Source organism: Cavia porcellus, unplaced genomic scaffold, assembly GCF_034190915.1.
Source record: "Cavia porcellus strain 051 isolate PalLab524CR breed Dunkin Hartley unplaced genomic scaffold, mCavPor4.1 scaffold_17, whole genome shotgun sequence".
In the NCBI taxonomy this organism is placed as follows: domain Eukaryota; kingdom Metazoa; phylum Chordata; class Mammalia; order Rodentia; family Caviidae; genus Cavia; species Cavia porcellus.
Window position 1 is genome coordinate 20106361 of NW_026947500.1, and position 13408 is coordinate 20119768.

At 37.2% G+C, this 13408-nt stretch overlaps 1 protein-coding gene across 2 annotated transcripts in view; it reads right to left on the reverse strand.

Annotated features, from left to right (window-relative positions):
• The window catches only part of LOC100725022 (contactin-associated protein-like 3), a 233507-nt gene that overhangs the window by 196610 nt on the left and 23489 nt on the right, over positions 1-13408 (reverse strand). The gene's annotated exons all lie outside the window — the stretch shown is intronic.

Sequence of the window (13408 nt, forward strand, 5' to 3'; positions counted from 1 at the left end):
ATGTCACAGCAGAAGTTCTCTAATGTCCTGGGTCTTCATTGTCCTCAGAGAGCTATGGACAAAATATTGGCTCTCCTCTTAACACATATATCTCTCCAATATTTGGTCTCTAAACATCAATTTTGAACATCCAGAAGATGGATAGCACAGTATAGTAGAAGCAGTAAGTTTAATATTACTATCTCATCTAAATATCGAACAACTTAGAACATAAAATGGAATCGTTATTTTCTAAGCATGGATTTTTTTTTTTTGGTCTTTTTCCTTTTTATTGGTACCAGGGATCAAACTTATGACTGCCTGCTTGCAAAGCAGGCGCTTATGCTGCTGAGCTAAATCCCCCGCCTAAGCATGGATGTTTTAACATTTGAATTCCTACAGAATGTAAACAGTGACATATTTTACACAGAAAATTAGAAATAAAAACCATACCTAATATTATAGTATGAAAATCATGATGACATTTTGTAACACACCTGAATTTCTACATTAACATAAAATACCTGCTTTTAGTCAAGCATCCCTATCTAATAACTAGAAAGCTTTTACCTGACTTGTTTACCTTTAATGAGATGTACATCTCATTAGTTTTTGTTAAAGGCAGCAGTATGAATCTGAAACAAAAGTCTGTCACCATAAAGATTTTACATTTTGGAAGACTTGTACTGTAGAATACCACTTGGATGGCTCTCATTGAATGGAGAACAATTACCTCTGTTTTAGTTAAACCTGGCCCTATTACCACGTCCTGATATGTACAGAGTGGGCTAAGCTATTTCCTTCTCCCTTCAATTGACTCTAAGCAAAGTAAATAGGGCTGAGGTATTGATGTGTAATCTTTGAAGCCAGCTGACAGTTTCCTGTTTCCTTGCCTCATGTCTCTCCGTAAATAGTTGAGCCCAGTGAGATGGCAGAGCTACATAGCTTCAGGAATGTCAACTGAGTTTGAACCTAAAAATAACAGGGAATGACTTCCCAAGGCACAAAAGTTTACATATCAGAAACTAAAGCAACAGCCTTCAAAACATACAAATGCTACCCCAATTGAGTTATGCAGATTGGTCTTTCTGCATACCCTTCTCTCTGAACACTGCAGAGGTGCTTTTTTGGCTACTTAGCTAGCACAGCTGACATTACTCATGTAATTCCCACCATTCTCATCGTCAAGCCATTCCTTTCTTCATGAATAAATTCTGGATGAGGTCCTGGGTCAAGGCCTTTGTCCCAAGAATCTTTACCTGGATTGGTCTCAGGACCCCTTGGCTGCCTGTAACTATGACTGTGTCTTAGTGTCTGTATTCTCACTATAAGTTGCAATGGAGTTGGTAGATTGGAATTAACTCACTAGGATTCCGTTAACGTTTCAATCAAATTACAAATTTAAACTTTCCAGACTTCAAGGAGGCTGGGAAAACGGACAATACTGCATATGTGGAGGCATGGTGCACAATTAATATATCATGAGGTTAATAATCATTTGTCAGGTGCCATATGCCACGACCAGTGCAGCTCTTGAGGTTCCTAGGGATAAGGACCACAAGGCTATGAGAAAATAAAAAAGAGATGAAAGCTGGGATCAGGTGGAGCCTTCCCTCCTGATGGGAGGAAAGGAACTTCCCCTTCACTGTAAGGGCATTTATTTATACATTTAGCAACCTAGTGTCACATGAAACCCCTTTGCCTAATAATCTGCATGTATGGCAACCTAAGGGTGTAATGTTTTGGGGCCTGGAGTTACTTATCTCTGCGACTCACCTCAGGGGAGTCTTTACTATTGGATCTGAACAACCGGCCCACACAGGTATGGTCAATTTCCAGCTTCAAAGTCTCCCAACATGTTTTTATAATTTGGGGAAGATACCATGAAGGGAAATAACTGGATTAAATGGGACCTCTAGTTTTAGTTTTTTGAGAAATTTCCACACTGATTCCCACAATGGTTTCTTCAGTCTACTCTCATCAACAGTGGAGAAGGTTCCTTTTTCCTCACAGCTCCATCAGCATTTGTATTTGATTGATTTCTTGGTAAAAGCCATTTTTCTAGAGTGAGACGGAATCTCAGAATTATCTTAATTTGCATCGCTCAAATGACTAGTGATGCTGAACATTTTTATTTATTTATTTGTCATTCTTCATCTGGTAAGTGTCTTTTCATATTAGATACCCATTTTTGATTGGGTCTTTAAATTTAGGGGGGCCTGGTTTTTCTTGAGTTCTTTATATATTTTATATAGTAATCCCTTTTCATACACCTGTGAGGGCTGGCAAAAATTTTTTTCCACAGTGGGTTGTCTCCTCACTTTGCTGGTTCCTCTTGCTGTCTAAAAACTTTTTTAAGGCAACCACTTTGAAGGCAATAAGATATACTATGATGCCCATTATGGTTTGACTATTATTCTTTTTTTGAAGTCCTGTAAGGTCTCCAGTGTAGGGTTTTATTGGTCTTGTTCTGTACTGTTTTGATCAATTCTATTATACCTGATGATATAGGCAACTCAATTTAAAAATAGCAAGAGGCACAATGATAACCACTTTTGATCATCTGGTATTCTATTTTTGCATCATGTACTATGCCCACCCTTCTGTTCTAACTGACTCTGTTTTGCTTAGTCACGTTTGGTTTTATTCTCTTCAAAAAAAAGTAATAAGAACTGTGCGAATAATAAAACCCAAAAAGTCTAATTGTTATTGTAAAAAAGAGAGGAAAGGAAGGTGGACTAAGGGATATAACGGCAGGTATGTTCGAGTGTATAGGATGGAAAACCATATTACTGAGCTTTTGTTGGATCATTGAACGGAACTGTCTCCAATATCACTATATGAATGTCCACTTTATATGCTTTAATTTTGTAATTTGGACAACTGTTTCTGGGAAGATAATATGTAACCTATTAACTGGTGATTTCTTACTGTATATTTTTTTTCTTTAAATTCTGTATTACTTGTACCCTTTTATTGCTTTGTTTTTTTAATGTCCTTTCTTTTTTTCCTCTTTAAATAAATAAATAAATAAAAGCTTTTTTAATGAGATCGCAGTTGTTAATACTTTGTGATAGTTCCTATGTGATTGGGGTTTTGTTCATAAAATCTCTGCTGACATCAGGATCTTCAAGAGTTCTACCTATTCTCTCTTCCAGCATATTTAATATTTCTGTTTTTATATTTAGGGTTGTCTTTATTTCCAAGAATTGCCTTTGGAATTCTAGGTTTCTTTTTGTTCCAAATGAATTTTGGCTTGTTTCTCTAATTCTATGAGGTATATCAGAATTTTGATTGAGATTCATTAAAATCTGTATAACAATTTTGGAATTATGGCCATTTTTACTATATTGGTTCTTTCTATCCAAGAACAAGGCACATCTATCCATTTTACATCTGCTTCAATTTCCTTTCTCAGACTGCTGCAGTTTTTAATGTAGAGGTCTTTTACTTCCTTCAATAGATTCATTCCTAGGTATTTCATTTTGTTGGATTCTATTCGGAAAGATATGTTTTCACTATTTGTCTCTTAGCAATTTTGTAACTTGGGCACATTAAAGCTACTGATATTTGAGTACCCAGCTATGCTACTGAATTTGGTTATTGAATGTATGAATCTCTTGGTGGTTTTATATGTAGCATATCATGTCATCTACAAATAATGATAATTTAACTTGCTTCCCATCTTTATTCCTCTGATTTTTTTTTCTTTTGTCTAACTGATCTGGCTAATGTTTCCAGAACTATAATGAATAGAAGTAGTGATAATGGGGGTCCTTGTCCTGTCCCTGATTTTATAGTGAAAGCTTTTAATTTTTTGAACATTTAGTATAATGTCAGCAGGTTTATTATAAATAACTGTTATCAGATTGAGATAAAACCATTCTACTCCAATTACCTGTAGTTTTTTTTTCATGAAAGGGTGTTGTTTGTCAAATACTTTTTCTGCGTCTATTGACATGATCATGTGCTTTTCATTCTTGGTTCTATTAACCAGATTTATTGATTTGCATATGTTGAACCATCCCTGTATGCTTGAAATGCTCACAGGGTATAATCTTCTTAATGATTCACTGCATTCTGTCTGAGGATTTTTACATTTGTATTCATTAAGGAAACTGACCTGTAGCTCTCGTTTTTGGTTGGCTCCTTCTATGATTGTGGTATCAAGAATCAGTTTAGGAGTACTGCTTCCTTTTCACATTCGTTAAAGAATTTGAGCAGTCCTGTATAGATCTTCTCCAAATTTCTTGGAGAATTGAGTTGTATATCCATCAGGATGTGGGATTTTCTTTATAGTAGTTTTTAAATTACATTTTCAATTTCACTGACTGATATTGAGTTATTTAGAATTTTTATATCATCTTGATTCAGCTTTGGTAATTCATATGTATCTAGGAAACTGTCCATTTATTCTGTGTTTTTTGTCTTATTAGAGTACAAGTTCTCAAAGTAGGTATTGATGATCTTCTGAATTTCTATAGAATCCATTGTGATTTCACCCTTTTCAAGTCTCATTCCATGGATTTGAGTCCCCTCCCCCAATTTTTTATATGAATAGCTAAGGATTTATTTTATTTAATCTTTCAAAGAACCAAGTTTTTGATTCATTAATTCTTTATATTATTTTCTTAGTCTCAGTTGCATTAAATTTTGCTCTGATCTTTATAATTTCCTCCCTCATACATGCTTTGGGCTTAGCTTGCTTTTCTTTTTCTAGAAGCTTGCTGTTCAATATTATGTCATTTATTTGAGTTCACTCTGTTTTTCTCATGTGAAAATTCACTGCCATCAACTTCTGTCTTTAGGTTACTTTTATTGTATCTTGCAAGTCTCAGTATGAAGTCCTCTCATATGAGTACTGACACAGAAGCTTCTGAGAAGTCTATCCAGAGTTCACATGGAAACCTTGTATGGAGACCTCACATGGGGTTCTCAACTAAACCCAGGCACAGGCACCTCACGCATGCTCTTTAGGAGCCTGAGCAGCCACTTCTTCATAGGTCCTTCCCAGAGGAATTGGAACCACTCAGCAAACTGGTAGCACAGAAAGGATTATCATGAGTTGAGTCCCTAAGAATCCCAAACACTTGGATGATGTCTGCATCACATCAGATCATGTTAAAAAAAAAAAAAAAACTAGAAAACAACCACTCCAATGAACACAAACATATATCCATCTCTATCAACAAGCACTTCAATTCTGAAAGGTTCAACATGCATCTGTACCTTTACCACATAGAAGTCAGCAAAGCAAAGCCCATGTACATTAAGGACAGTAGGAAAAGACACAAAAGTACTAAAAGTAAACTGTGTCTGATGTGAAAACTCATGGAATGAGGACAGCAGCAGATTCAACTCTACTAAAGGAAAGATGCATTAATACAATATTATATATTTGAAAACATCTTAAATTATACACCCAAATAAAAAGACTGAGATTCATAAAGAGATCAGCAAATAAAAAAATTAAATTATTCACTAATTTAACTATTTAACACTTTAACTGTAGAACTGAAAATCTTTCAAACTTTTAAGGACCACAAAATTCAATGAAATCCTTTCAAATGAATGTGTTCAAGCTAGAGTAATAATATTTAAAGAATCCAGGTCTTCCTAAAGGAATACAGAAAACAGAAATTCTCCAGTGAATTCATTAAAAGATGTGCATTTTCAAACCACCTAGAATATTAAAATTTAAGTGGAAATGTCACCATCTAAGTTGAAATGTCACCCACAAAAAAGTCAAATTTTTCATCATCAAAAGCCCAAAGTCTCCCCATTCAAAACTCCCATAACAGCATGGTGAGCTATAAATCAGCTTGGCAACCTAAAATGCTGCAGGGCCATTTCTCAGTGTAGCACCAGTGCGGCTGCACTGGTCTTATGCTTGGAAGAAGGTCTCTGTGCTTAGGGGTTAGGTCTCCACTTTGTGTCCTGAAATTGTTATTTGACTGGATCTGTGTGTAAAGGGGAAGTTTAATGGCATTGGTAGCACATGGTTGGGGGCCTGGAGCTCATGTACAAGCAAACCTGGTGCCCCACTGCCTCGGTGGAAAAGCCTGCAGAAGGACTTGTTTTCTTAACCAGGCTACAAGTACAGAGTTTATTTCTAATACTACTATTTTTGCGTTATTTGTGTAGCACACTTGGTGGATACCCTGTGATAAACAATCCCTGCCCTCTGACACAACATCATAGACATAAAAAGTACCATTGTTTAACTCTATCTAAGCCTTAAAACATATTTTAGAGGAAAAAAAGAACACATATTTAAGGAACCAAAGGTGTTAATGCAAGGTCTTAACACACTACATGAGTATCATTTTGGCCATTCTTTTACAATCATGATGCACACTATATTAACTACTAGTCTCTATTTTATTTTATAATTTTATTTTTTCATAGAAAAGTGCTTTTTACATTTTCTTAATATCTAATTGTATTAACATTCAAATACAAAACAAAGACATCATAGAAAGCCAGTATTTGGATGATACAACCTTGTCACCTAAGTCATACTCATGAATCCCAGAAGATATCAAGGAAGTGAAATGAAACCTACTCCCGTGTCTCTCAGTCATGCTGTTACAGGAGCAGCACCAGCTGTAGGAGAGATAGCAACAGAACTCACAACCTCACCAAGGTATGGTATGCATTTCACAACACATTGCAAATTAAAGGTAGTCGTTAATTTTTATTGCTATATGTTGGAGGACCTTAAAAGTCAACTTTGATCAGTTCAGGAGGTCACACAGAGTTCTGAGGTAACAGAAGGCTGCTACCATGAACCTCTTGCCTAGAGAAGAGTGTACAGATCTACTTTTCCTCTCTGCTCCACTACAACTACAAACCCTTGAAATGACCAAGAACTCTCAAGGAACAACTCTGAAATGCAGCTAAAAAAAAATCAACATAACAGCTTGGCATGCTAGTCCACTACAGAACAGACAACACAACTGGTGGGCCCCCCACCCTGGTACACTAACCAGTCATATAGAAACGTTTCTCCCAGAACTGCCCTTAACACCTCGTTTGGCACAAACTCACCCCCATTCCCTACATGACCTCAGGGGATTGCGCTAGATTAGAGCTCTGGGGACAATTCACAGCCACTGCCTCCTGTTGGGCAGCATAAAGATGCTCCTCCTCAACTAAAGATGCCCTTTAGGCCCAGACAGAAGGCACCTGGCACCACCCCATGATCCATTCCAGGATGAGACACAAACCCATCAGTAACAACCTACTCTGCCTGGTTCCTGGTGTTCAGGGAAAGACTGCCCAAGGAAAGTGGTCACTGTGCCCAAGGCATGCACTCATCCATGTTCACAAAGGACTCATCAGAACAGAGATGTCCGGGCTGAGCACCTAAGTAAATTCTCACTGCAAGAGGAACCTGATACAAACAGCTTCACAGCAGGCCTGCCCGACTGCCCTCTCTGCTCCTCAGCTCCTTGTATTGGGGCTCAGTGCTGGTTTTCTTGAGACTGAAAACAGCAAAATCAACCAAGAGGGGCTGCATTCCCAAAATCCAACAGGCTTGCAAAACAAAACAAAGCAAAATTGACACAAGAGGGTAGGCAGTGAATATTTATACTCTTTGTATTCAAATGAGACATACGAAACTTTGTTCTGATTGCATGAGTTGGATGCATTTAGCCCAACTCTGATTCCCTAGGACCCTTATTGTTAATAGTCAATGAATAAACAAAAATATGAAGCCCTGTTAACATAAGCCTATAAACCTAGCATTCTGGTTCGGGGTGGGGGTGAGGGAAAGAGAAAAGATGTTATAGCCCAGCCTGGCAGTTTAAAAAATTAAGGAGATGCCATCTCAAAATAAAAGAGGTTTTAAAAGGTGGGGATTGTAGCTCAGTATGAAGGCCCAGGGTTCAGATCCTGTTGTAGTCAAAGACTGAGCAGAGAACAATTAGAATCAGGACACGGAGTTTATAATATTATTTTATGATGGCCACCCAGAATTAACAAGAAAATGCAGGAAATCTATCCACAACACTAAAGACACAGAATATTTAGCCAAGGGCCTGAATCCCACAGCAATGTCCCAAATGAATCCAGATGAAGACTCAGAGCTCATGACAATGCCTCCCATGAGCCCAACTGTAGGTCTAGAGCCCACAAGAAGGACTCACACCAGTCTCTTTTACAGATCCGTGCTGGGAAGGCCCAAAGTCAGTGGTGGAAGCCAGAAAGTGCCAGCATGGTGAAGGAGCTATGCTTGTGGGTTGAGGGTTCTACACTGGAGCTGAGAAGTCACACTCAAAACAAAGACCAGGGCTCTCCTGAAAGGCATCACAGCCATCCTCAGCAACACAGCCCCGAGCTCCTCCGACAATAAGCACAGTCGAGCACATGCCAGGAGGCCAGCACAATGAGCTCATCCTGGAGATTGAGCAGCACACATCTACCCCTCTGGAGCCAGGATGCAATGCTTGATGTAAGGATCAGAGCTTCTCCAGGAGAACCAACGGCTCAAACAGCAACAGGTAGGAGAACCCTCAATGCCTCAATGCCTCAATGCCTCAATGCATAGCATCTCCTTCTCCACATCTCCATCTATGCTGGCAACTTTCCTCAGGTGGGACATCTATGCCCAGCATCATGCTGATGTAATCCAGCTAGTGTTAAGTTGACCACCAATTTTTAATCCATAACAGACCCCAATACTACAAAAAAGGAAGGAAAAAGAGCTAGGGAAGAGAGTGAGAGAGGGAAAGGAGGAGGGTAGGGTATCAAAGCCAGGCACTTTGATAATCCCACCAACACAACCACAAAAGAATAAACTGACCAGTTTGACTACATGCGACTAAAAATCTGTCTGTGCATGATCATCAAGAGACTGAAAAGACAAGCTGCAGAGAGAGAACACTTAAAAAATATAGTTGAGAGATTTTATTTCAAAATGAAGAACACTTTGAATTTTGGGGGTTTGATTTTTTTTAATTCTTTACATGTTTTAGACAGAAGTCCTTTGTCTGAGGCACAGGTCACTAAGATTTTTTCCCAGTTTTTGGGTTTTCTTTTCACTATGTTGGATATTTCTTTCAACATGCAGAAATTTTTTAGTAAGAGGTGATTCCAGTTATTGATTCTGGGAAGTATTTCCCGTGCGGTTTGAGTCCTGTTCATGAATTCTCTTCTTACCCCTATGTCTTCAAGGTTTTTACCCAATTTGTCTTCCAATAGATTTAGTGTTTCTGTTTTCATATTCAGATCTTTGATCCATTTAGATTTTAATTTAGTACATGGTGATAGGCATGGGTCTAGTTTTAGTTTTCGGCATATGGAGAGCCAGTTTTTCCAACAATATTTATTAAAGAGACTGTCATTCTTCCAATGAACCTTTTTGGCCCCTTTATCAAAGATAAGGTGGTTGAGTGTGTTTGTAGTTGTGGTTGTATCTTCTAATCTATTCCATTTATCTTTGGTTCTGTTTTGATTCCAGTACCATGTTGATTTTACTACGGTTGCTTTGTAGTATAACTTCAAGTCAGGGATTGTGATGCCTTCTGCCTTGCCTTTGTTGCTTAGAACTGTCTTTGCTATTCTAGGTCTCTTCTCTCTCGAGATGAATTTTAGGAGTGATTTCTCAAGATCTATGAGGTATGTTGATGGTATTTTTATTGGGATTGCATTGAATCTGTATAACAGTTTTGGGAGAATGGCCATTTTCACAATATTTATTCTTCCTATCCATGAGCAAGGGATGTCTTTCCATTTTCTGAGATCCTCTTCAATTTCTTTTTTCAGTGTATTATAATTTTCCCTGTATAGGTCTTTCACTTCTTTCGTGAGAGAAATTTTTTTGGTTGCTAGTGTGAAGAATGTGGCTTCTTTTATTTCTCTCAGTGATTTTGTTATTAGTGTATAGGAATGCTATTGATTTTTGAGTATTGATTTTTGATCCAGCTACATTACTGAATTTATTTATTATATCTAAGAGTCTTTCAATGGAGTTTTGGGTCTTCTATGTAGAGTATCATGTCATCTGCAAACAATGATAATTTAACTTCTTTTCCTGTCTTTACCCTTTTTATGTCTCTCTCTTGTCTAATTGCTCTGGCTAGTATTTCCAGTACTTATATTAAATAGGAGCGGTGATAAGGCACATCCTTGTCTTGTGCCTGATTTTAAAGTAAAGGCTTTCAGTTTTTGGCTGTCATGGTTTATCTCTGTGGCCCCCAGGCCTCATGAGTTTGCATTGTGCATTTGTGATGGTTCACTGTCTAGTGCTTGGATTGATGGTGTCAGTGCTACACCCACATAGGGTGGAGCTAGGATGTAAGGCAATGGCAGGAAAGAGGTGTGTCTCTCTTTGCTGGTTCCTGCTTGCTGTTTGCAGCTGCCATGAACTGTGGCCCAGCCATGCCCACCTGCCTTGGAGCCAACTGAGTGTGGACTGAAACCTCCAAAAATTGTAAGAAATAAATCTTTCCTTTCCCAACTTGGGCTTCAGGTATTTTGTCTCAGCAACAAGTAAAAAGTAACTAAGACATTGGCCATTTAGTATGATACTGGCTCTTGGTTTGTTGTAGATGGCCTTTATTATATTGAGGTAAAGACCGTCTATTTTAATTTTCTGTAAAGTTCTTACCATAAATGAATATTGGACCTTATCAAAAGCTTTTTCTGCATCTATAGAAATGATCATGTGATTCTTACTTTTGGCTTTATTGATATGGTGGATTACATTTATTTATTTGCATATATTGAACCATCTCTGCATGCCTGGGATGAATCCCACTTGATCATGGTCATTCTGTTCTGTTTGATAGTATCGAGTTTGAGGGTATAGGCAACTACCTTGAAGGCAATATGATTCACTATGATTCCCATTCTGGTTTAACTACTATCTTCTTTTGAAGTCCTGCAATGTCTCCAATGCTTAGGTTTTATTGGTTTTGTTCTATACTGTTTTGTACTGTATAATTTTATTATACCTCATGATAAAAGCAATTCTTTTTAAGGTAGCAAGAGGCATTATGGTAACCATTGTTGATTACCTTGTATTCTGTTTTTACATCATGTACTATGTCCATCCTTTGTTTTGACTGACTGCTTTGTTTTGTCACATTTGGTTTTATTCTCTTCTAAAAAAAAAGTATTAAGAACTGTGGGAGTAACCCAAAATGTGTAAATGTTATTGTAAAAAAGAGAGGAAAAGAAAGTGCTCTAAAGGATACAACTGCAAGTGTGTTTAAGTGTGTAAGATAGATGACCATATTACTAGGTTTTTGTTGGATTATTGAACACAACTGTTTGCAGTCTCACTGTTTGAATGTCCACTTTATATGCTTTAATTTTGTAACTTGAACAACAATTTCTAAGATGACAATATGTAATCTATTAACTAGTGATTTCTTACTGTTTATCTTTTAAATTCTGTATCACTTGTACCCTTTTATTGTTTTCTTTAAATAAAATTTTTAAAAAATGAAGAACACTTCAAATTCAACAATACAAAAATGATTCAATAAAAATGGATGAAAAAACTGAATACAAACCTTGCCAACAAAACGTTATGGTAAAATAAGAACATGAAAAAACTAGAATCATGTGTTAATATGAGATTTCAAATTATGAAAATTTCATACTGAAAGGACCAAAATGTGAAGCAATGAAAGTACTAAGCACTGGTCATAGGATACATGCTCATTGTTTGATGGAATGCAAACTACTGTCACTTTGGAGGACAGCTCAACAATAACTCCTAAATAAAATTAAATATCACTTCTCTGTAAAATCCAGCCCTTGTATGCCTTGATATTGCCCCAATTTATTTCAAAACAGAGTGAAAGTTAAATCCTGTGTACACATTTATAGCAGTTTACACATAATTGCAAACATTCGAGAGCAGTAAAGATGTAGTTCTGTAGATGAGTGGATAGACTGTGGTATATTCCTAAGCTAGAATTTCTAAGATTTTCTTTAAAGTGAGCTATCAAGTCCTAAAAACAATGGAAAGAGATTGAATTCACAAAACCAGTCTTAGGATACATATTGCATGGGTCCAACTGTCTAATGACATGACAGTCTGGAAAAAAATGGTTAAAAGCAAAGTGTTTGTCAGGAGTTAAGAAGAGGGTGAATAGGTAGAGCACAGGACAATTGTGTAATACAGTTATGGTGAATATCATTACCTCACTAAGTATAGGAAATTACACTTTTATGGGTTTTGGATCTGATAAACCCCATAGCATGGCACAACAGAGTGAATGATACGGAAGCTATGAACTGAAAACTGTACAACATATACCTCATTCTACAATATGTTAACAGAAGAACCTGTATTTGGTGATGAGAGAAGGTTCTGGGGGATATTTTCTGCTTTCTAGTCAAACTTTTCAGTAACTATTCTTAACAATGTCTTTTTTTTTTTTTTTTTTTTTTTTTTGGTACTGGGGATCGAACTCACACCCTTAGACTTGTCAGGCAGGTGCTTATGCCGCTGAGCGAAATCCCCAGCCCAACAATGTCTATTTTAAAACAACTTGTGCACGCATCTATTTTGTTACAAAGTCAGGTGACTGTACATGTTAAATTTCAAGTACCATTTCCTCTTGAAAATGCAAGGCTGAAACAGTAATCATTTTCTTATTTTGGTTCGCAGGCATAGCTACATGTCTAATTTTAAACACCAATCTTCTCCCCCTTAGGTGATCATCAGATAAACCCAGGTGATCACAGATGTTACATTTTTGCTTTCTAGTATTTTTTCTGTATCTTAACTTCATTCATAAAGAGACACTGTATGTACCTTCACTTGTCTTGGCAGCTCTGGATCTAACGGTGCATTTCTGGAGAGATGATAGTTTCTCTGCTTTGCTTTCCCCTGAATTACCTCAAAGGCCGTTACTGTGTAACCGTTCCTGTGCGTATGTATGACACAATATAGTAGAAAATAGTAAAATGAGGATCAGATGCATATCTTACACACATTTGACAATGTTAAATGTCATATTTGCCCTGTTTTCTTGAATTATTTCAAACTCCTACCTTAAATTACAATTATATATCTTTTCTGGGGTTTTGTTGGTTGGTTGCTTCCTTGCCTGGTTTACAGGATTAAAGCCTGAATGCTGGGCTTTCCTGCTGAGCTACATTCCCACCTCTTTTTAAATACTATATTTGGAGACGGTCGTTAAATCATTAGGCAGCCCAGATTCGGCCAACACTGCAATGCTGCTCAGCCTCGCGGATTCTGGAATTACAAGGGTGCCCCACGAGCCTGGCATTTCGCATATATCCGTTCAAAATAAAACTTTTCTACATTGTCTAGATACTTATATGACCCTTATAAACAGTATCAGTAAATTTTCTTAATTTTTCTAATGTTTGGTCAGATTTGTGTTTCTCTAACTGTAAAATCTGAGCACAGCTTTTTATTTTCTAACAAGACAGAAATCCT